Genomic DNA, 24,914 nt, shown 5'->3' on the forward strand with positions numbered 1-24,914 from the left:
GCACCCTTAATTCCAGCCTACCTAACAAAGAGGCAGCTACGTCATGTGTTCCTGACCCTGAAGATGAACCCTGCTAAGTACACACCTCTGGTCCTGTGGGCTGCTCCTGAAGCTGACTGTTCACAGGGATGCAAAGAGGTAGGAGCCTGCCATTTGTGGGACTGGAAGAGCAGTTCTGGAGCACTATTGGTGCAGAAAGTTGCAGTGCTTTCCTCAGGGGAAGGCAAACCACATGCGCAATGTGATCAGGTACTATTCTTGCTCGTCTGTGGGAGGACGAGTGGGCACGAGCAAGCGCAGGGAATTGGCACACTCTGCTGTGCTCTGCATGCCTGCCTCCCTGCCTGACTGCTGCTCACTTCCCCGTCAGGAGCAAAAGCTGTGATGGACCCCGTTTTTTTGTCACCAGAGTTTGTTGAGGTAGGTGGGAAGGGGCTGCGTGGCTGCTGACCCATGCAGCAGGCTGCGAGCAGGCATTAGGTGATCCCACCACTCAACCCTCGCCCACGCCCCACACCAAGAGGAGAGGTGATGGGCAGTGCTAGGCTGTGCTGGTGCCTGAAGGCCAGCACACTGTGTCGTGGTGCCATCTTTCACATGGTCTTCCTCTCCAGGCTTGTGGCTTGTCCCAGCCTTCTGCCAGGGTCTGTCTCTGGAGGAATCTAGTGCATATTTGAGCTAATTTTTGTCTACCTTCTCTTAACTTTTAATTAACTGTCTAACACAGTGAAGGTAAGGCTACCCTAATTCTTTTCATATGCTTAGTGAAGAACAATAATTCAGCTGCAGAGTAAAAATATTCTTATCACAGCAGAATGATTTCTCCTCCTATTCCCATTCTCCCTGTCATGGTTAAAGATTAGTTTATGTTTCACAGGGAATTTTCATTTTCAGGAAGCTTGAGCTTGGCTTCAGAAAAGTGCTCAGGGATGAAACTCAGTATATCAAATCTCAGCTTGGAAACAAATAACCATTTGTACAAAATTGCAAAAAAAATCCATTTGTCTGAAGGTTAATACTTATTTTAGAATATGTTGTACTTCTGATCTTTGAAAGTGTAATCTAAAGGATACTTATAATATACTCCATCTCTCTCTGTAATTTAAGCAAAACAATTGACCTATCAATGAAAAACAGCTGCTTTAAAGCTACTTCAATGTACAGCAACCACAGTTTATATGATAAAGTGGAAAAGACTATCTTATGCCAACCAGATTGCTTTGGGCATTTTTAAACATCCCTCCATCACCACCGCATCCTAGATGTAGCTAACGTCTGAAAAGGAGTGTGCAGCAAAATGGCTGGTGTAGCTCAGCTACGTAGATATGAATGTTACTGTAATATAATCTAGATGTACGGAGTCAAAGGGCTCTTTTTATTGCTACTTTCTCCCACTACTTCAACTAAACATCTCCTAAATAAAACAAAACTCAGATTGGCTTCTCCCATTACCATTCCAGCAGAACTTTTTGTGCTGTTGGAGGTAAGAACATGCCAAACCGTTCCTCATGATTTAAACTCTTCAGATGACTGGAGAGGAGAGAGGAAAATTGTTCACCATAAAGAGAGTCCAAGCATGCTCCAAAATGTCTGCTGTGGCTCTGATTCAATGCGGGAATGACTTTAGATCCACAGATTGCAGTTTTGGTTGTTAAAGTAACTCTGTGGGTAACAAAATAATGAAAAGTTAAAGGCCAGAAGAGTTAACTGGACCATTATGGTAATTATTTCACTGGCATGGAAATACTCCTTTTTCTCTCTAGCCAAAACTGTTTAATATGTTAAGTCCTGTGCATGGATCACATGCAGCACAAGCTAGCAGTGATAGTGTGGCCTCCAGCTAATGGCCATGAGACAGCGTGTAAGAACTGTCATAGTCTCCAGTAAGACTGCAGTGAATGGCCTCTTCACCTCATGTGAAGAAAGATGGAGCTCCTGGTTAGCACAGGCTGTCTCCTGGATCTGACATTTCAATGCACACAGCTCTTCTGAACACATCAGGTGGGAGGATGCTTTGCTGGGATCTTTTGGGGTGAATCCTATCAAGCCAAGTAAGGACTTTGCCTCTGGGTCCTCTATTTTTAGGCAAGTGCTATGACCACTTTACCACTAATACCAGAGGAACATATTTTCCTCTAGTAGTTTGGTTTGAAAGGTGTTTTTTTTTTTTTTTTTTTTTTTTTTTTCCCATTGCCTCTTTCTTTCATTCAGTTTGTGCTGATTGTACCTACCTCAAGAGAAGGCCTGGGGACAGACCTCTGTGGAGGGAAAAGGTGACCAACAATCAAAGAAGATTGCTGAGTCTGGAAGGATTTACAACATTCTCCTGCTATTTGTTTTTCCCTGTTTTTCACATGCCTGAAGGGATACTCCCCAGGCATAAATAAAATAGGCAAGATACATTCCCCCCTTTTTTAACTCAGTCAGTTCTATTCTGCTCTCCCTCAGTGCACCCTGTTGGAGACCTCTTCTCCCAGGGCCATGAGATGGTTGCAGGGATATTGCAGAAGGGGTGAATGCCACTGGGAACTGAAGTGCTGCCCTCCTTGCCACAGACCTCATGGTATTTCAGCAGCACAGCCATCGTGCACTCAGCTGTGTCCCCTTCAGGGACCTCATCAAGCCTGTTGCAGCTGTTCCATAGAGGAACTGCAAGGTGCTCGACCATGGGAATAGGCAGCATCATTCAGACTGAGGGTGCCAAAATGCTCAGGGCAGGTGGAGGAGCTTGTGTGGGTCTGTATTTGCTGGGTGCTTACAGGCACGGGCAGTGTGCTGGACACCTTCGGCAGCCCCGTGTTCAGGCAGTGGCATCTTTCATTCCCTCTGTGCGTTAGGCTGTCTGCTCCAAGAAACAAATAATAAAACTGTCAGTTTGAGATTCCTGGTATTTATCAGCCTGTCCCCAGCCAGAGCACTCATGGCTAAGAATATTCCTTGGGAAGATACAAGAATTTCACTTTATTTACAGAATGAGCCCTGTTCCTGCTCCCAGGTTTAAGGCAGCCGTTACTGGTGTTGGCCTTCTACCAGTTTGGGGTCCCAGGTCTGCAGCCAGGAGAAGCCTCGTGCCTAGAGAGGCATTAGGCAGACCCTGCATCAGCTAGAGCAGGAATTCAAGGAGCTGCTTCTTCCCAGGAGGGCACTTAGCAATGAGGAGGAGCGGAGCCAGAGCTGGCCAGTGGCCCCACAGATCTACTTCACTGGCACACTTCAAGTCTCTGCAAGTTGTGCTGAAGGGATTTCACATGCCCTCCAAGAGCTCCTTCCCTCCCTCCTACTGTTGCACATGGCAAATGGACACAGTGAAGAATTTTCTCTTTGAATCTATTTTACCTTTCAAAAAAACAGTGGTGAACATACCATGCAGCCAGAATTGCATAGGGCAGCAGTCACTGGGAGGCGTGCACCCCTGAAAAGTCTTCTGGGACAACTGGCAGCTCCAGGATCATGAGGTCCGGACATTTTTGTACTGAATTCCCTCAAGACCTTTTCCAACTGTGAATATGCAGCTCTCTCTCTCTCTCTGTTTCTCTCTGTCTTTGAATAATCCTTTGCATAACAGAATATTCTGGATGGGAACAAACAAATCTTCAGGCAGCTCTAGAGAATGATGCAGAAAACAATGGGCTGAACCAATTTTGCTTTCTCCTCCAAACTCTCTTGTGGCTCTTGATTGTCTCTGCCTATTTGTTTATTGCTGCTGCTTTCTTGTGGAAGAAATTTGGTTTGTTAACCTGATTATCTTTGTTTTGAAATGATAAATGACTTCACCCTGGTTGCCAATAGTCCATGATGCCTGGAAAATAAATCTGTGAGTCCAAGTTGTACTAACAACTCACTGATTTCTTTGGGGAAATATGAACAAAATTAATATGATGCTTATGTAATCACTTACTAAAGCTATGACTAATTTGCATCCTGGCGGTGATAAGAGGAGATAAGAAGATGTGGCATAAATTATACTCCTGTTTTTCTCCATCCATCTCTCTGGAGCCTGAGGGTGCTTGTTCACAGCTGCAGAGGTGTGCCTCTGAACCAAGCCACCACAATCACACCATCAGAGAGGTGCTGAAGCCGAGCTAAAGAGCCTCCCCAAGTCCGTGCTCTCTTGTGCTAGGCTGGCCTTGGCTGCTGGGCTTTCCCCATACTCCTAGTCTCTTCCTTCTAGGAGACTGGAAGAAAGGGCTGGTAGGAATTTCTTTGGACTTTTTCTGCAGCATCTGCCAGAGATAACCCAGTGCAGAAATCACGCCCCAGCCTTGCAGGGCATAAATCATCTAGACTAAACCATCTCTTTTATAGCAAGGCATGCACAGTTTTAGAAAACTGGCATTCCTTCTTCCTCTAGCCCTGAATTTTGTTTGTTTTGTTCAAGGTTTGTGCACAGGGCAGTTCCCCACTGCTGTTGCAGCATGGGAGTCAGAGAAACCAGGCAGCTTGTATCAGCCGCTGGAGTAACTGCATGCTCCCAACTTTGCTGTACAGCAATGTGATAACTAAATTGCCTTTTAAGCGAAGAGCCACGACTTTTTAATCTTGTTATCTTAAGCAGTGTTATTGGATGCTGAAACATTTTATTATGTGTGGGAGGAGGGCTCATTCAAGGCTCCCAACTCCTGCTCCCCAGGGCTGCCGTTAGCACAGCCTGTACCGAGCTGTCCTGCTGCACAGACAGGCTGGTTTTCTGGGGCACTCTCCCTTGTGCCCTCCCTGACCACTGCAAGTGAGACTGCACTGCAGCCTTTCCCTTGCTGGGAATATTAATTTGGGTGTCCCTCCTTTTGTGTAGCCACCTAGTGCCATTACACACAATGCCTCCACCTCTGTCCAATTTAACAAGAAAGGAAAGCAGCAGGTTCAAAAAAAGTTCAGAGGGGTGTGGGATTGACAGATGTGCATGCACACTGTCACTGCAGAAATCTGTTTTCTTTAGGAAGTTGGGCTAAAAATGAGGCTAGTGTACCTTTTCACAGCATGGTCTGTATTCTGAAGGCATGTCAGTACAGGGCAGTATTGAGCCTTGCATGTCCTGAGCAAGTTCCATCTGAGCCTTTATGTCAATGACACAGTGTGTACTGAGATAAGTTTGTATACTGGAAGCATCTCTTCTGTCCAGGGGCAGCTGTGCTGTTTCTGGCTTGGGAGCCAGTTCATCCAGCATCAGGCTGAGGAGCTCTGCGGTACATTGCATTGTGCAATGCAGACATATCCAATTAATTCATCTGAATAGTGGAATTCCCTTAAAATGTTGCTCTCCAAGTAGAGACTAGAGGCCAAATTTGAGGTCATTTGAACAAAGTACACCAAAGATGCAACCTCTGCTTAAAAACATCATATGCCATCCCAGTCTTACTCCTCATGCAGTATTTTATTTGCTGGTTGTTAACACATCTGGATATCAAACCATGACTCTAATCCTCCCCAGGCCGTTATCAGGTCCTGTACTTGGAGTATGGCATTTAGTATGGAATGGTGTTTGACACCCAACGGCCCTTGGAGAGGTAATGTTAGGAAAAGTAATGAGGGTACAGTTCTGATCTCTCTGGATTAGGTAAAGGAAGTTAGGGATGCATGCACGGTAGGACATGGTTTATGGGCACTTAGTTGTGATGGCTGTGGGGATATGAACTGCAGGATTGCTAACTTTTCACCTGCAAGCTGCAAGGAAATATTTTTTTACCTTTCACATTTCTGCCCCAAGAGCAGAGCTTTCACCCTAACAGGCAGTTTTTCAAAGGGCTCTGAAATTACACGCATGCTCAATTTCTTCTGAAAGCTCTTGTGCCTTAGCAGGGCCGGAGGATAAATTTAATCTGGGACCACTTGACACAGCATGTTCTGCAGATACTGCCTCCCCACACACATATGCAGCTGCCTTCCATATCCAGAGTGCTCTAAAAGCTCCAACCTGCCCACCCCCAATAAACACAAATACTGATTTGCTGCAGCAAGGATGTTTGGCAGAAGTGGGGAGTCCTTCTTTCAAAGGATATGTGGGGTGGGGACCACAGCAAGAGAGCCGTCTACAACATTTTCCAGACTTTTACAGTGCATAGCAGGAAAGCAAAACAAAACAAAACAAAGAAGAAAAAAACTCTCCACAAATAGGCTCTCTGACCTTGCACCAGTCTTTAAGCATGACATGTTATCACAGTCCAGATGCTTTACTGCCTCCTTTTGAAGAGACTTGACATCTAGCATTTCCTCACAGACCCCTCACTGAGGGACACTGACCCTGCAGCGAACTTGCACAGGGTCCGCCTGTGCCTGCAGCAAATGGGGCCAGATCTCAGGCACGTCTCATGTCTCTCTCCTCATGACAGCTTATGTAGGCAGTGCTGGGATAGGATGGTTGGTTTGGTGGGAGTCATCAGGGACCACATGGGGAATGTGGCACAGCTGCCATGCCCTCAAAGCATCACAGAAATGAATGGCAGTTATGTAAGGAGATTAGTTGTGCCTGATACTTTCCAGAACACAAAGTCAACACTTAAAGGCCTAAAGTATAATTGACTTAAACCTCCCTGTACTGGGAAATCTGGAACTTGCCTTCTGCAATAGCCCTTTCACAACCACCTTAACTCTGCCCCTGTTTGAAATGCTTCTCTAACCACTGTGAGAGCTCACCAGACTGCCAACTTCCCAGCCCTGTGAAGAACAATATGGGAATGTACAGGAGTCCTGTGAAGGGACAGGGAGGCCTCTTGGGGAAACGATGAATTTAAGTCAGATGTAATGAAGTAGGAGCTAACTCAGCCCTATGTGTCCTCACTTGCCTGTCCCACTCAGATGGAGTGCAGGCTCTGAAGGAGCTCATGGGCAGACAATAAAGACATGGAGCAATGCTTAAGCCTCTGAACCTCTCTGCTCCTCGTGAGGCAAAGAGATGGAGCCATTCCAAGTCACTTCCATTCACTCCTGGAGCCTCTCAAATGGAGAGCAGCAGTATTTAATGACAGCCATAAATCATTAAGTAATTAAGCACGCAAGCTATAAAACACATGTGCAAACAAACCTTGTGCAGTGATGTGTACGTAGAGCTTGAGGTTAGAAAGCTAGCACATTGCTACATTCCTACAAAAACATACCCATCGCTGCACTGGAGATCAAGATAATCTGTGTGGGGAAATACTCCTCTTTCTCCCATGAGCTATTGTTATTGGCCTGAAAAATTTCATTACCATAGTTATATGGGAGTTAGTAACCAGGGCTAAAGTTCAGGCAGCCAAGTCTTAAAAATGTTGGCACATTTCGTGAAGCAGGGATGCCAATTCCATCCCTGTTTATTCCAGTGTTTTTGTATTATATCCTAGCAGTCTTTATAATCTGATAATTTTGCCAAATCCCTTCACTTTTTCTTGCATTTTCCAGGGAGTGTGTATCTTCCCAGATCTTTGGCAGAACATATGAGAGCAGTCTGGCCTGTTGGTGGAGCATGGCAGGAGCAACCACCAAGGGCTATGTCAGCAGACACGTATGTGGGGGCTGCTGGAGATTCTCTTCCAGCAGGTTGGGTTTTAATTTACTTCTTGTTGTGCTATTTCTGATGTTTTTACTGCTGTCTCTTTTCAGTTACTTTGGACTCTTCGTGACTGAGTAAGCAAGGGATGTCACCAGGTGAACTCACAAGTGTTTTTCCCCTGCCACAGCAGTGCCTATGAGATGTGCTGGGATCTGTGTGTCTTCAGCTCCTACTGGGATGGCACCTCCAGACTACCACTGGATCCAGAGAGAGGGAAACCTCCCCTTCACCTTCAGACACTGAGTTTTGAAAGATGGATATTTTTAATTTTATCTGAGATGAAATAGCTGATACACATTCCTAGCATTTGGAGGGGCCTTCATGAAAGGGCTGACTGATTTCCTTCTTTTATTAGTCTTGGATGATACTGTACTAGCTCCTCTGGTGCATGCATGCATTTGTAGCCCTTGGGAGCCTAGATGACCAGCTGGAACGTGATTTCCTAAGTCATCAGCGGGGAGAGGGATGCAGCCCTGAGGCTGCTCCCTCCTCCTCCTGCCTTGCCTCCTGGCAGAGAGCTAACAAGACAACAGGATGTTTCTCGTTTGGGTTTGATGTTATTTTCCCCACACTGTAATATCACAGAAGAACCAAGGGCAGATAGTGCTCTTTGATCTGAGCACGAGAGATAATTATAAACATGCTGGCAGAAAACGTTTTTATATAACCATACAAGTGTTTCAAAGCAGTGCAAAAAGCAGGAAGGTGGGATTAAGATATACCCAAAATGAAATGATTATGTTAGACCGGATGGATTCATTTTGTGCCAAACTCCTCCCCACCTCCCGCCAGCAAATAATATTGCCAGATGGTAAGAGGTTGAAAATTTCTGGTCATGTTTGTAAAAGCTATCACTTCACTGAATGTGTAGATCTGCCCACAGACCTGAAGGAATATGTGATCCCAAACAACAAAGATACATTCAAACCGGTAAATATGGTGATCTGTTAGCTACTGAACACCTTGGGCCTGTTTCCCCAGGTCGCAATGCACTGAGGTATCTGGCACTGCTAATATCCAATTTGGGGCCATAGTGTGGATTTACTTTAGGACAAACTGATAACAGACTGGAAGGGGCATTTTCTATGTATTGAACCACAAGGGCAGTTCAAGAAAAGATGACAAGCATTCATTGCTGGAGGAAGGACGTGTAACTCAAAGCCCATCCGTGGCAGCAGCACTACTTTGTCATGTCTCAGTCTCAAGGAGTTAACTCAGGAGTGGCTCTTCCTAAGTCTCTGGTAGCATAACAGCATAAATACAGCATGAATGGGGAGGCATTTGGGGCTCTGGTTGTCTGCAGAGCAAAATGTCATTCATTGCATCACTGGGTTATACAAGTTGTTTAGTGCTGTGAAATGTTTCACAGGCTGACGGTCTAAATGCCAATGCCCAGCCCCGAGTGATTGTTCTGGTGACACTGCCCTCAGTTGAATTGTGTCAGCAAGATTGAATTTGATCATACGCATGTAAAAACTTAATATATTCAGATCTGATGTCCCACAGGCATTCAGGGAAGGGTGGAAATGTGTGACCTAGTTTTAGGGAGGACGACCATTGCTTTCCTCTCCCTTAATGATTTAGACTTTGAGGTAGATTATGTACTTCTGCTGCAGAAGAAGGCAGGGTCAGAAGTCTGGGTACCACAGACCACGAAGGGCTTTGATATGAAACCAAAAGTGCTACAGGATTTTGCTAGATCTAGAAAGAAAAGAAAAAAAAAAAAAAAGCAAGAAGAAACATATGAGACCTCTCTGTTAGGACATCTCTTCTTATGACTACTTCTGATCTTCTCACCTCTCTGCTGCAAGATGCACCCACTGAAGAACAAACCACCCAATCCACCTGTTACAAAAACAGATCATCTGGGGACCCAGAAAGACCCCTCCTTGCTGGAATTAGTGCTGGCATCCTGCTCTCTGAGGAGAGGTGGGTGCTGGTGCATGGCTTCAACCAGCAGAACTCCCCAGGTAATTAAAGCTCCTAGGAGTGTATAGAAACACAAGAAAGAGATTGCAGTAAACAAATCAGATGATGTAAAATACATATTATAGGAGAAACCTTAGCAGGCTGCAGGTCATGTCATCTGCTTGACTCTCCCAGGGCCTGCCTGTCCCTTGCATGGCCCCTTCCCAGCACAAACGTCTAAACAGAGCATGCATAGCTAAATAAGCATATACATGCATATGCATGCATATAAATTGGTCTGTGCTAAGAGTTCTCTGGTAGCAAGGATTGCTATGATACCACATTAAAACATTTAAATATAAAATGCTGGAGTTGGCATCCTTGCTGCTTCTGAAATGCTGCAATTTTGCCAAACATCACTGGCTGAACTTTAGCCTTGGATACAAACTTCCATATAACTATGGTAATGAGTATTTTATAGGCTGGTAGCTCAGAGAATGAAAACTGCTTCCTTCCCCAGAGAAATCATCCCAAGCTATAATGCTGAATATGCAAACAAAGATGCTGCTGAGTAGCACTGGGTCCTGCTTTTGCAGTTTTTCTACATATGACCTCACTTTTATTTTATTTTATTTTATTTTATTTTATTTTATTTTATTTTATTTTATTTTATTTTATTTTATTTTATTTTATTTATTTATTATTTTTTTTTTCACAGACTCAGGGAAGTTATAAAACATCTTTCCAGCTAGAATTATAAAATGTTTTGGCACTTTCCTCCTGCATCTGCTTTGACCAAATCTGGGGTATCTCAGGGCAACAGTGAGCTGGAAGGTCTGCTCCCACACAAAGGCAGGACCTCACAGTGCTTTCAGGATGTGATCCTCCATCAGTAAATCAGGACTCTTGTTGTTCTCCAGAGCATCCAGGCTCCCTGAAGCTAAGGAGGGAAGACAGAACCTGTCCATCTTTACACTGGAGCCACCAGCCCCAAAGTGTTTGACCTGGAAGCACTGGACACTTAGAAATCTGTCTTATAACTTGGCACAAAATCTTCTTTGTTTTTGTAAACCAAACACCAGACTGAGGCCTTTTCTTAAAAAATAAAATAAAAAAAATAAATCATAATTTAGTTTCAATCAGCCGCACAAGTTTTACCTGGTTTTTGACCTGGCCTGCTGTGTATTTCTTCTTTGCTATAGGTTCACATTTAAGAACCCTGCTTTGCAGCAGTGATAAGTGAAATTATTTCTTAAATGTGGTACCAGCACATAGAAAAGCTTTTCTCACTAGGTGCTGCTTTCAGGTTACACCCAGCTAGCTTTTCTGCTGGGGGTTGTGGTTTAGAAGGATGCTCCTCCCCTTGTTGCTGATGGCCAGATTAAGAGGATGGAGGACTGTCCATGTACCAAAATACCATAGCGAGTCAGCGTGGACTTTGTAGTGTGAGGCTGCTTTCTAACCAATGCTGCCTTTCCTCTATTTTCAGGCGACTGTTATGAGTTACTCTTATTCTAAGTCACTGAGGAACAGCTGTTCATCCAGAAGGCAATGTTGATTTGCAAGTGATGTCTTTGTCAGACCACAACGTAAGGCAGGCTAGAAAAAGAACATTCCATCCTGGCTTTTGTTGCCTTAATGCACACATTCTTTCCTCCCAGTTTGGTTTGGATTTGGGAAAGTTTGTACTTTAATATAAAAATAATCAAGAAGTTCTGAACTGGTATTGCCTTGACCTTGAACCTGTTGTCAGCTTTATTGTTATTCTAGATAGAGGTGGGGACTATGGTCATCACTCGGCAGTGCTCAGAGCAAAAGGGACGGCAACCCTGGGCTGGATCCATAAGTTGGGAAGCATTGCCATGCCCTGTGGCTGCAAGCTGCTGCCAGGAGAAGAGGGCAGTAGTGACAACTTCGCTGGAGTTAATCTGTCCAAATAACCTGGAATGCTATAAAGAACTGGGGAACGTCCCGGGGGAACAAAGTCCAAGTCATAAGGCCCCTCAAATTATATGCAGAGGAAAAATGAGTTTATCTGAGAATCTTCAGGAAATAAGAATTGAAACATACAGTGCTTGAACTTGCACACAGGTTGGGGAGAAGTATATGCGTGCAATGAATATGCTTTATTCAATCCAACTTTCCTGCAATATGCACTTGAACAAAAGTAAAGTATTCACTGCAAGAGAGGCCAGAAAAGAGGTTGTCAGCATTTGCTGATGCAGACAGAATGATTCAGGGCACTGCTCAAATTAAAATAAACTCTTAGAAACATCCTACATCAATAACTGCAAGAACATGAGAAAAAATGCTTTCATTCTCTTGCTTGAGAGAGAAAGCAGTGAGTCTGTGGTGAGGCTGCTAGACTAGAAATATCTTATTGGTAGCGATCTTATCTGCTCAGGTTTCTCCTGCACCTTGCAGTTGTTTTGGCACAGCTAAGAGATCCCCTGGTATAGTGAGTTCATGGCAAGACTGTACCCTGCAAGTGGTGGCAGGTTCAGATGTGTTAATTGTGCTGTGGTGCTGGGGCTGACACGGCAGCCTGGGGCTGGAAGCCTGGGGTGCACACAAAACTGCTGCCTACATGGAAATGAATTAGGCACAGATCTGAAAAGAGATATCTGCACTTGGGTTTGATTATGGCTTTGCCTCTGCAAGAGACATTGCAGGGAATTCAGATCATCACCTTCAGGAGGTGGTAGAGAAAAATAATCTACCAACAACAGCCCTTCTAGTGGGGCCAGTAGTAGTTCATAAAGGATATATTTTCAAAAGTTAAATCCTGACAGATTTAAATCCTGCATTTCATAGAATCATAGGACTGTAGTATCACAGAATGGTTTGGGTTGGAAAGGACCTTAAAGATCTCCCTGCGCCACCCTCCTGCCATGGGCAGAGACACCTCCCACCAGCCCAGGTTGCCCAAAGCCCCATCCAGCCTGGCCTTGAGCACCTCCAGGGATGGGGCATCCACAGCTTCTTGGGCAATCTGTGCCAGTGCCTCACCACCCTCTGCATGAAGAATTTCTTCCTTATGCCTAATTTAAATCTACTACCTTTTAGTTTAAAGCCATTACTTGTCCTGTCACTGTATTCCCTGACAGTCCCTCCCCAGTTTTCCTGTAGGCCCCCTTTGGGTACTGGAAAGCCACTGTAATGTCTCCCCGGAGCCTTCTCTTCTCCAGGCTGAACAATCCCAAATCCCTCAGCCTATCTTCATAGGAGAGGTGCTCCAGCCCCTGGATCTTCTTTGTGGCCCTTCTCTGGACTTGTTCTAATACTTCTGTGTCCTTCTCCAGTTGGGGCCTTACAAGGGCTGAGCAGAGGGGCAGAATCACCTTCCTTGTCCTGCTGGCCACACTGCTTTTGATACAACCCAGGACATAGCTGGCTTTCTGGGCTGCAAGCGCAAAAGTATTTGTCTTCAAATAATCTGTATTTTTCATATTCAACTATCTGTACATGTATATCATGTAGGATGACATTTGTGCATAATGAAACTGGGAATCCTTATATTTATGTTTTTTACTATTGGTTGACTCTCTCCTTGCTGTTATGGTTGCTAATTGGAAGATTTTGTTGCACCATCAATCATAACATACTGCTAGAAAAATTGCGCTTTTGGATTACATCCTGGATTCCTTGGGAGTGTTCAGCACAGCTGTGCAACAAGAAATGTGTGTACAGGTCAGGAAACAAAGTTGTCTTCATGAGCTGCCTGCAACAGTCTGTGTGTGAGAGTGATTTGGAGAAGAAATGGCCTCTGCTTATATAATAATCTGAGCAGATGTGAGCACTCCAGAACTGATTTTTTTAACAGAGTGATATTCTGGGTGAGATTCAACATATTGCTGTTGATAAGAGGTCTCTGTCTTCCTGTTCAGTAACTCCCAGGTTCTGCTAGACCTGGCAACCTGTCCTGAAAATAGTAGCACTGTCACAAATTAAAATAATGATGGCAATTCTTAAAAATAATAATAATAAAAAAAATCCACTTGGAGAAAAATGATCACAGGCATCTTTTTTTAACATAGCAACAAAAATCTCCAACTGTTACTTCTGTTTTAGAAGCGCTCCTGGCACTGTGTCCCTCCCTTTTATCATTCATCAGTTGCTTGAGTGTAACATCACTTATAGTACATTAATAACATAGAACAGAAGAACTCTCCCTTTAAGAAGTGTTCTTGGGCCAGAGCATTTCTGGAAATGAATCCTCCTTAGCTTTCTACAGAAAAGAGTAGCTACAAGCTTATATCTGAGAAACCAGAGCGTAAAAATACAAGTTTGTGTCTTCTTTAGCTCTCATTTTCCTGTTTTTATCCTGTTCTGTGTCATTTAGGTGATATAAAACCTTTACAAGCATTCAAAAAGAAAAGTGCTGTCTTGAACAGTATTTATGTTCAAGTAGCAATGAACATATATGATTGCAATTTTCACATCAAGGCATTTGTTGAAGATGTTCTCCTCACTTCACACTGAGATGAAACTTAGAAAGGTGCCACTCAAGACTGTGGAGTAAAGATCAACTCATACATGTCAAAATGTTTGGAAAGAAAGAACAAGGAAAAGCAATGAAAGTAACTGAAGGCTTCTGGTGATGTTTCTAATCCTTATCACAAAGGATCTGATCAATTTAAATGATTGCATAAGACAAACTAATTCTGTTAGTAGTGCGAACCTTTGTCCTTCTTGAGAAGTGGATGCTAAGGGTGGGAAGTAAAATGTTCTGGGCTGTTTGGAAAAAGAAATGTGATAATTTGTGTATATCCAAGTTTCAGCATGTTCCATTAAAAAAAGGAAGGCAGGATGTCAGGAAGACAGGAAAGAGGCAGGAAAGGAGAAAGAGGGAAAGAAAGAGAGCAAGAGAGGGGAGGAAAGGAAAGGAAAGGAAAGGAAAGGAAAGGAAAGGAAAGGAAAGGAAAGGAAAGGAAAGGAAAGGAAAGGAAAGGAAAGGAAAGGAAAGGAAAGGAAAGGAAAGGAAAGGAAAGGAAAGGAAAGGAAAGGAAAGGAAAGGAAAGGAAAGGAAAGGAAAGGAAAGGAAAGGAAAGGAAAGGAAAGGAAAGGAAAGGAAAGGAAAGGAAAGGAAAGGAAAGGAAAGGAAAGGAAAGGAAAGGAAAGGAAAGGAAAGGAAAGGAAAGGAAAGGAAAGGAAAGGAAAGGAAAGGAAAGGAAAGGAAAGGAAAGGAAAGGAAAGGAAAGGAAAGGAAAGGAAAGGAAAGGACTTCTTTATACCTACATCTTGCATAATACTCTTGGCACATTCTTGTAGCTTTTCATTCCACGGCCTACTAATAAGTGTCCCTGGACTTGTGATAAACTGATTTAACATTCAACTTAACTTCACACCCATCTTACTAATTTGTTTTAAAAGTCTGAACAAAGTAAGCATGCTTACATGGTATTGAAAAGAAATATGGTGCAAAATCTTAATCATTTGACAATATGAAGACTAAGGAGTTGACAATGCCAGCAGGTAATGTCTACATTTAGTCTTGTCTATGAAATCCAATCTTTCCACTAATCAGCTCTTAGGAGGAAATCCTGGTCCCATTGAAGTCAGTGGTAAAACTCACAATGACCTCAGCAGAGCCAGGATTTCATTATTATATTTATGCATGATGGAAATAATTGAACCAGAGCAAAGCAGGCTGTTTTTCCCATGTAAGCATATTTTATACAATAATTATTTTATTCATTGATTATTTTATGCAATGACATTTACATTTTTCAATGTATTAGGTCCTTGTCAACATAATTATTCAGTGGTAATACCAGGGAAGAGAATTCTAGCCCTCAAGGTGGTGATTTGTTTTGAAACTAAACTTTAAACTACCTATGCATGTCCAGTGTAAGAATGCTAATTGTAAGCTAATAATACGCAATGGATACACACACTGCTCTGGCCCTTTTCACTGTTGGCAGATTGCTTGTAAACAAATTGTGAAATCATGTAAATTTCACTCCTATTCCAAACCAGACATGATTCCAACAAGAAATTCTTTTGGGGCTACTACTGATTTATAAATACTCACACATCACATCGTTGAGCATGTCACAGGATGTTCTTTCATCTAAGTGAAGGATTTGGATTTGTCCAACTTGACACCCAATTTAATTTATGTCATGTGCCACATGACTCGCGTACCTTCTTCTCTACGATTTGAACTTCTGACTAACAGAACCCAAACCGGATGGATGAATGGATGGATGGATGGATGGATGGATGGATGGATGGATGGATGGATGGATGGTTGGAGGTGAATATGAAGGATTATAGGCAAATCAACAATTCACTGGAGTGATTTTAAAGATCTCTTGGCATAAAAGCTTTATGGAAATGTATTTATAAAATGGCAAGGAAATTTTTAGGAAGAAAAACTGAGATGCTGCTGTACATGTTTATTGTGCTGAAATACATAGGCCACATGTACATTGTCTATAGCATAAAAGGAATTGAGGCTAGCTGGGAATAGGAAGGAGAAGATAATAGTGACAGAAAATGGAGGTAGTACCTTAGGTAGTACTGCTGTTTATAAATAAAAAAGTGGTTTGCTCTATTATTCATATATTTTTCTCTATGAAGGGGGTTAGGGCAGGTGCTCAAACATTTTAAAGTTTCCATAGGAGTATATTTCCCTGTACTTCCTCTACATTTTCTCAGTGCAGAAATGTTGGTGCTCTGGAAGTGTCCCAGCCTCCACAATGGCACTTGTCCAGTCTGATTTACTCACGTAACTAAAACCCTATGGTCATCTCTTCACATACAAGTTACTGTAAGTATGTTTGTCATTGTTTACATCTATTTCATGTAGCGTAAATGAACCATTGCTTTGGTTAGGGTATTTAGATACGGCAAAACGACAGCATTCAGGTCTTTCAAACACAGGAAGCCAGGACACCAGAGGAGTGTTTAATAGGGCCTAACAGGAAACAGCCTCGCTGGAAAAAGAGGTTTATTTACAAACATATCAAACAAGAGGAACCCTTGGGCCCAGGCATGGAGGAAGGCTGCGTTTTGTTCCATAAACATCCATTTGAACAGCTCTCGTCAGCCCGCCACCCGCGCTGGGGGTGAGCAGAACCAGCCGCCAAGTCCCACTCGTGGTGGTTGACTCCTGGTAGGCCTGGTGGTGACACTGCTCCCACCAAGGCAATGCCAAAGGCTTGCACCTTGTGTTTGCCTTGTGGTAGGGCTGTGGGAAGCCAGCGGATGAATCTGCTGACTGAAAAGCCAGCCATGGATAGGACATGCCTCTTTGCTTTGCACATGAAAAATGTTTGGAGAAAATCTGGCCTTGCCTCAATTTAGGTAGACACTTGGTAGGGGTAGATACTTCAGAGGGGACATGTAAGCTGGTAGAATGTGTTAAACAAGAAAGGGAAGGGGCCTAGTCCAGAACTCGAGGCACAATAACTTTGGATTTGGGGAAGTCCCTGTCATGATACAAGCTTTACTGTTCCAACAATGATGTGCTTATGGGGTTGAGGCACCATTAACTCCTTTCTCAGAAGCATCTAGAGAAGCACAGATGGTTCAGAAAGAGAGCAACTAGTCATCTGATGACTGCTCATCAGAAAGTGGGGATGATCGGAGAATACGGACGTGTCAGGCCTAATGAAAATCATCCTGGCTAAACACAGTTAGCAGCAGCTGATTTAAAAACAACAATAACAACAACAAAAATGCTATTTCATCCTCTTCTGGCTCCCATGGGGTCATGGAGAATGAACCCTTTTTTTTTTTGGTTTTGTCCTGGAACAGAGGAGCATCGGGCTTTGGGCCACTGAGAGTCTGCATGGGAAAAGCTCTCTGCAGACAGTACCCTGTGGGAGAAAAAAAACACTTCAAATTAATTACTTTTAAAAAAATAACATTAAAATCAAAGAGATAGTTGAAGACAACTGCTTTGGCACCTGGGCTGAGCCAGGATAAAGCTGTGAGTGCTGCAGACTCCATAGCTTCCTCTTCACAGCATTATCCTCAGTCTCTGGTTTTGGTGGGAGAAATGCTAGGTGACTCCTAACACACAAAAATCCATTTCCACAGCCTCTCATTGTTGGACTACCTCATTACTCAGTTCTTCAAGGCAATTGCTAAATCTGGGAATTTCTCAATCACTTGTTGGAGCCACAGCTGTTGCTATAGGGAGGTGATGGTTCCTGGCTCAACAGCCCTCACTGCAAACCCTATCCTTTTCTTGGCCATTGGCTGCATGGAGAATTTAGCCAGGGTAAGGGCTGAGAAATGACTTCACCATTTGGACCCGCGTGCGGTATTCATCAGGCTGTGACAGGGCGGGCTTGCAAGTGTTCTGACCATCTTCCAAGAGGCTTTCCATGTAACATAATCTGGTAATGAATTTCACATAGAGGTGCAAAGGATGCAGATAAGCAACTCACTGCCTACCACTACTGTCTATATTCACTAGAGAAACAGATTGTTCGGAGTCTACACAATCATGTGAAAAAGGTAAAACACAAAGAGGCAGGAAAGAAATTAAGGTAAGCAAAATTATTTTATATTTTTCTCATTTAAAAGAGCAAAATAACTCTTAAAAAATCAAAATAACACTGTTGATCAATGGCCTTATTTTTTTCATTTCTTATGAATTACTATTATTATTGTTATTATTATTATTATTATTATCATCATTAATATTACCATTTTTATTATAATTATTATATTTTCATTTAATTAATTAAGTTTTTAATGGAGAAATTGCTTGGAAATACGGTGTATGGAAAATCAGGACATTTCTAAGCTGGGCACCTTGCAGAGTGGTAGTAAACTGGGGTGTGATTCTCATTCCCACTGCATGCTGCCAGCAGAACTAACTGCACATTTTGAGTCGATAGCCCCCTGGAAGAGGGATGGCTGTCTCAGTATCTCCAGGACATGCAGTGCCAAGCTTCTGGACTGTATCCTGGCCTCCAGGTGAGAACTGAGATCAGGTTTCACATATACTAGCCTGTCTCACAGGAGTGTTTTTAATTGAAAACCATTCATTTTTAGGAGTAGTGTTTATTTTGCAGGTGGAAAATGAGGAAGCTTTGTTGTTGTTGTTTTTTCTTTTTTGTTTTTTCTTTTTTCTGTTTTTTTCTTTTTGACAGATGGGAGGATCATAGGAGGTCAGGGTGAGGGTTTGTGATGAGACTTAAAATGACTGACACGTGAATGTCACACATTAAAATTAAAAAGCTCTCAAAGGAATCAGTGAAAAAAAACACTCTCATAGATTTTTCACAATCTGGTCAACAAGAGTGACCTGATCTGGTGTTTTCAGCCACTATCTGCCATAGGATTAATGGGTGATTGAACCATCATCATCCTGCCAAGACTAGTGAAGTACCGTTGTCAGGAGCTAGCGGCCATCTGTTCAGTAGAGATGTAGTATAAAAGCATAAAGAAATTAAAACAAGGGGGAGAGAAGAATAAAAGCACATCTCTTGGTTGTTTCATATTTTTAACTTAAAGCATCCAAATAGTTAAGATTTTCATAACATTTTTCCTAGAATATTTAAAAAGACAGTGGAATGAATAACCCTAATGAGAGTTTCAGCAAAGGCACTTTGTTTATTCAGTAATATAATCTAAATAAACACGTTAGACAAAATACAGTTGTACCTTTTCAACAACATTTTTTTTTTTAGAAGAAGAATGTGGAATTATCTACAATTTTTACTCTCAATATATTTGTTTCTTCTCATGGTCCTCCTGACACACAATACTCTTCAGCACTCAGAAGAGCTGCTGAAAGTTTTCTGAAGGAGTAAATCTATTGTGAGGCAGCTTTACCAGTCCCAGCCCAGATCTGTCAAGATACTTTCTAAAATTTCAAGTGTACAATATCAAATACCGCTTCTAAGGGTGACAATTACAATGACACATGGATATACTGTCTGAGGTGAAATTTGTTTTGGTTCATACCTCCCCAGGTCCATTTTCTTTGGACAACAAGGTGAGGGTTCAACTCAGCTGAACTCGCCATGCTGCCCTCAAACAAGTATTATTTACATCTGAAGAACAGTATTCTGGCATGTCAGCAGTTGTAACTGACAATTACAAAGGCACTGCCAATGCTGGGTAACAAATCAGTTATTAGTAGAGGAGTCAGACAGCACTAATCTCTTCACCAGCTAGTCAGCACTTTCAAACAGCTCGTGGATATGGCAGATGCTGTTTACTTAGAACAGACTTCACAACTACTTTTTTAGCGAATGCTGGGAACAGGCAGTGGTCAAAACGTCATGTTGGTCCCTCTGAAGAGAAGTGTTCAAGCATCCCCCCCTCCACAGTGTGCTTTTCTCTCTTTGTTTTGTGATTGAGAAGTTGTATCCTTTTGGGCATCAGGTGATGCCTCCTTCTACTCTGTTCACTTGGAAAATTTCTTTGAAATAATAAAAAAACTAATCCCCAAATACTGGTCTTTTTGGGTTCTTGGGTGGAGAAAATGTTGCAATAAAGTGGTTGGGATAGTGCGGTCTCACCAGGTCTGCCAGTGCTTTTAGATGTCACCGTCACTGCCAGCAACAGGGACAGGGGCAGGGAGGAGCCACTGCATGGAGGGGTATACTGAGCAACACCTAGTCAGCTATTTGCAGATCGACAACTTGTTGGCATTACAGAAATAAATTTGGGTTGCTAGTCCTGGTGTTTTTCATCAGAAAAGTGCCAGGAGCTCTGGGCAGCAGGAGGGTGTGAGTAAGTGCTCCTGTCCTCACTCAGGAAAGTGGTGCAAGGCCAGCAAGCTACAACAGCCTGTATAACAGCAGCACTGCTGCCCAGGGCTGCCTCCTGGGGTAGGGCTCTTGTGCCAGGGCATAAACCAGCAGCACAGCCCCAATGTCAGCAGGCAGCTCACTGCTCACAGCACTGTCTGTCACATTGGCCCTGATGTCTCTTCTCAGTGTGCTGGCCTCCTTACAGCCAGGGATGATATGATTTCTCCCTGGCTTTTTTGCCAATGCTGCCTGGACCAGCAAGGTGGGGCTTTTCTACTTGTGTGGCTTGTCCCAAAATGAGCCTTGCACCAGCCTGCTGGGAGAAGCAGCATGGGGGCATGCACAAGCACACATGTACACAAGTAGATATATATGCATGTATATGCACACACAATATCACACAAGTAGATATATGTGCATGTATATACACACACACAGGCACCTCTGCACACGAGAGCTGAGCACAGGTCTGACAGGAGTAGTGTGATACTCTTGCCTGGGGGGGCTGAAGATGACGAGAAAGCATCCTGCTTGGGGAAATAACAAAACGGGGAAATTCAACAGAACTGTTTCTTTATGCAAATGCAAGTTGACAAGTGAGCAGACAAGGAACAGCCTTCCTCCATCTCTTTGCATTCCCCATGCATGGTCAAAACTGTGCTAGGTGCCCCACCAGAGAAACTCCCACATAATTTCGTTGCATTGAGCTGTGCTGCAGCATGAAGGGCTGGGGTCTTGCACTGCCCATTCTCTGTCCCACACACCTGAGAAGCAGAATGATTCCTTCGAACTCCTGATTACTTCTGGCATGAAATTTATTGTCTGGGTTTTAAGTCTCGCTTGTATATGTTGTTCCACTACTTAGACCATCAAGCATGCTGTCAGATGGAACAATACAAGGGTCACTGATGAGGGCAAGTGTCACCAAAAATATCTCAAGAAAATCTGACAACTTTCTGGCAACATTCACCAGGGCTCAAGCTGCTTCAAATACTTCCCCTTGATTTGAATTCACTATTTCTTTATCTGTAGCATAGCTGAAGTTATTTCCTTGATTCCCCTCATTTTCAAATCCATTTTTTTGACCCTTCCATGCCTTTTCTTGTGCTGGGAGATTTAAATCAGCCATCTGGGAGAGATCGGAGCCATGATGGGTGAAGTACAAAACAGTGTCAGGATCATCACAAAGGAACTACCTGTCCGAGAGTTCTGTGTCTGTCCTGCAAGGCACCTCTTGTTCAGGCTCTGACACTGCAGACCCCCTCCAGGGCTGCTCTGAGGTGACATGTCCTACTGTGATCTGTCCATACAGGATGTGAGAGGAGAAGGATGCCCAGCACAGCCAGTTTGGCTTGAAGCTAACTGAACTTGTAAAGGAAAATATACACATGTACCTGTCCTCAGAGCAGCTTCAATCAGCATTACTCTGTTTCAGGGCACTTTCAATTGAATTAGAGCAGCTTTGGATTACAGATAACAACAAAGCCTTGGCAGCTAAGGCCTTCAGCAGTGTCAAAAGCATGTACATTTAATTAAAAGTAATAACTGCTGCAAGCTTACTTGTAAGAACATATAATATTCAGCTACTCAACAATATATTATGTTCGAAGCATTGCCTAGGCATTTATTTTCATATTAGCATAGAAGCCCTCTTATACCTTAAATTCAGAATGAAATTCATTAGAATGCATATTTAAGATCTGTATTATCTGTTTTTGTTGTCGTTTGTTTGTTTTTATTTTTTAAACAATATAAGCTCTTGTGCATAAAATGTATTATGAATTTTCCCATTTGGAACCAGAAAAAACAAGCCAGAGGTAGGTAATACAAGGTTTGAATTGGAATCTGGTAGGAAATAATGTATGCACCATTTATAAAACATATCATATGATCATAGTAATTTTTAACACTTCTATAGCAATAGCAGTAAATAAATAAATTAATAACAACAACAACAACAACAACAACAACAACAACAACAACAATAATAATAATAATAATAATAATAATAATAATAATAATAATAATAATAATAATAAAGGAAAAATGTAAGATTTTGCATGTACTCCTTTCTGATATTCCCCTGAGTTAAATATTGGCAATTTCACTCAAATCCAAAGAAGCTACTTGTTTGCTTGCTCTTTGAAAATAAGATCAACTAAAGGTAAACAGGACAGCACCAAGAAAGTTTTTCTTCTGTTTTACCCCCTTCAAGTTATCAACGCAAAGTGTGAAAACCCTTTGTGATGAACCATGTATGTCAGTGCAAGGCTTCCATCATGCCATCAAGATGCTCCCACCAGTAACGCAATGCATCATGCCTGTGGTCTGCATGGGAGGAAACATACTTCTCCACATCCTGGGTGCCACTTCTCCATTCCTGTTCCCTGCCTCTGTGTGCCATCTGCAGCACAGTGGGCTGCTCCTGCCTACCCTGGCTGCAGGTGGTCATGATGCCAAACACACAATGTATTCTCCCTCCTCTCCCTTTAATTGTCAAAAAAAAAAAAAAATGGTTTATCTCTTTGTGAAGGAAGGCTAGACAGGCATAAATTGTTGTAGTGACCTTTTGCCCCATGATATTAGTAAATTATGCTGGTGCAGAGGTGGATTTAGGGATTTAGTACATGGCAAACCCCTCTGACCTTAATTACACTAATGCCTCCTTTAATCCCATCAGAACTATGCAAATGAAATGTACTTCCTGTGTTCAGAATAAAGACTGCTCCATCAGTTTTAAGCTGCAACCAGGGTGCACAATGTTGAAAAACTGTAACAGAAAGTCATTCAGGCCACCTTTGGGCAGGTCTCCATGGGGTGATGGAGCACCGTGCTGGGGGTGCTTGCGTGGCCAGCCACAGTGAGGCAGGGAGGCAGCACATGGCTGCTTCCTCTCCCCTGCCCCTTGCACTCACAGAAAGGACTTCTCCGGGGGGCCTGTCAGTGTGGAAGTTTGCCCTTAGACTCCTTTGATTTAATCCCACATAAATATTCAGGACCAAGCTACAAGCCAATGGTGTTATATATGTATGTGTATGTGTATATGTATGTGTGTGTGTGTGTATATATATATATATATAAAGGGTGTGTGTATGTATATATATGTATGTGTGTATACTTATTTTATGTATGTACATGTATATATTGACATATATATATGCATGTATATCTCTGAAAAGCTATGGATATTTGTGGATACCAAACAGGCTTTGCTGTTCTTCTCCATATAGGACTTTGGAGGCTAAAATCATCATCCTAAACGTGTAATTCCCACCCCCTGCCTCCTCCTTCCCACACCCTCCCCCCCCCAAAAAAAAATAATATTAATTTAAGAATACCTAAAAAGTTTTCTTGAGGTGCTGGGCTGTTGTGGATGTTTCAGTGGATGCCCAGAAGCTGGTATGTCAATCACCTTTCCGTGAGTACCACCAAAGGACGTGTTAGCCCTGGCTCAGCCATGCTGGCACTGTCCCAGCTGTGCATGCTAGCATGTGCTTATGTCCCAGCAGGTACCTAATCCTGCTTGATCCCCAGGATCAGTGCTACTGAGGGGTTCTTCTGCTTCTGCCAGCACCAAAGAGGGCTTCTGTCATCCCTGTGCCCCAGTGTGCAGCACTGCTTGCATATTTCCACTGTGCTGAATGAGAGTGATGGACACTGCCATGTGTTGGAGATCCTCCAGGTGTCCAACTTAGCTGTGTGTATTTTTTTACACAAGCTTGTATCTTCTTTCTTACAGTGAAAGCTGATGCATGCTCAGTTGTGCCTATCTGCAGTGAGCACTGTGAAGATGTGAGCACCCTTTTTCTTAGGGCTGAAGGATGCTGCTGCAAAGACACATGGACATGGGCATGCTGTATGGGCCCACTAAATTAAATCTGCACTTCGTTCTTTTATTTTGGTTTGGTTTGGTTTGGTTTTGGGTAAAATTCCCATGGAAAAAACCTTATGGGCTACCAAGAAACAGAAAAGCTGCAGCGGATGTGCAAGCATCCTGTCCACAAGGGTTTGGGCATGCCATGCTGGTTGCCCAAATCATGCTGGGCAACCAGCATGGCATGCCCAAGCCCATCAGGAATCATGCTGGTTTTCAAGACCTGCATTGGACATCCAGGAGTGTTTGCAGGATCTGAGCACAATCCAAAGTGTAGTCCAGGCACTTCTGTGCTACAGGCACCATTTGTACTTTCAATATGCAATGAACAACAACAACAAAAAGGCAGAGTTTAACAAATGGGATATTACTTGCAATTTATTCCATTTTTATCTACTCTGCATGCCTGTGGTTTTCTTGAATGTGTTTGCTGTTCTAAATCAGTTACTGAAGAAATCAGATCCTACAAATAATTACTGACCTGTTGATTGTGAACAGCTAGTTCCAAGCATTTGACATTCAAAGTGTATTGGTAGCGTTTAACTAGGCACACAGTAGTGCACAGAAGTACTTCTGCTGTTTAGCTGTACATGTATAATTCATAAAATAAGCTTTTGGCTGCAGACAGAAACAGCTATGAGCTTATAATTAACTTTAGTAAAAGTTCTTTCTGGATTAATTCAAATTTGTTTCTCTTTTATAATATGCTTGCAATGTGTATTTATGAGAACATTGCTAGGAATTGATTTCAACAAAGACCTGAATGTGGATGACACTAATTAGGATTCACTGAGATCAATTTTCACCTTTTCATGTATTACTCCAATTCTGTGATCAGGTATAGCTTTGAGAAGGACAGCAAAGTAAAATTGGGAAATGACTC

General features: G+C 42.8%; 1 long non-coding RNA gene across 8 annotated transcripts in view; it reads left to right on the forward strand.

Annotated features, from left to right (window-relative positions):
• Nucleotides 1–9,265, forward strand: part of LOC137848069 (uncharacterized) — a 95,147-nt gene extending 85,882 nt beyond the window's left edge. For 7 of the 8 annotated variants that reach the window (XR_011091166.1, XR_011091164.1, XR_011091163.1 and 4 more), the window contains 2 exons: nt 1–7,477; nt 7,576–9,265. This is a non-coding gene — a long non-coding RNA (uncharacterized lncRNA). The remainder of the gene's footprint in view (nt 7,478–7,575) is intronic. The other variant, XR_011091161.1, reaches the window with a different exon arrangement.
• Nucleotides 9,266–24,914: the final 15,649 nt, after the last annotated feature.

Source organism: Anas acuta, chromosome Z, assembly GCF_963932015.1.
Source record: "Anas acuta chromosome Z, bAnaAcu1.1, whole genome shotgun sequence".
NCBI lineage: Eukaryota > Metazoa > Chordata > Aves > Anseriformes > Anatidae > Anas > Anas acuta.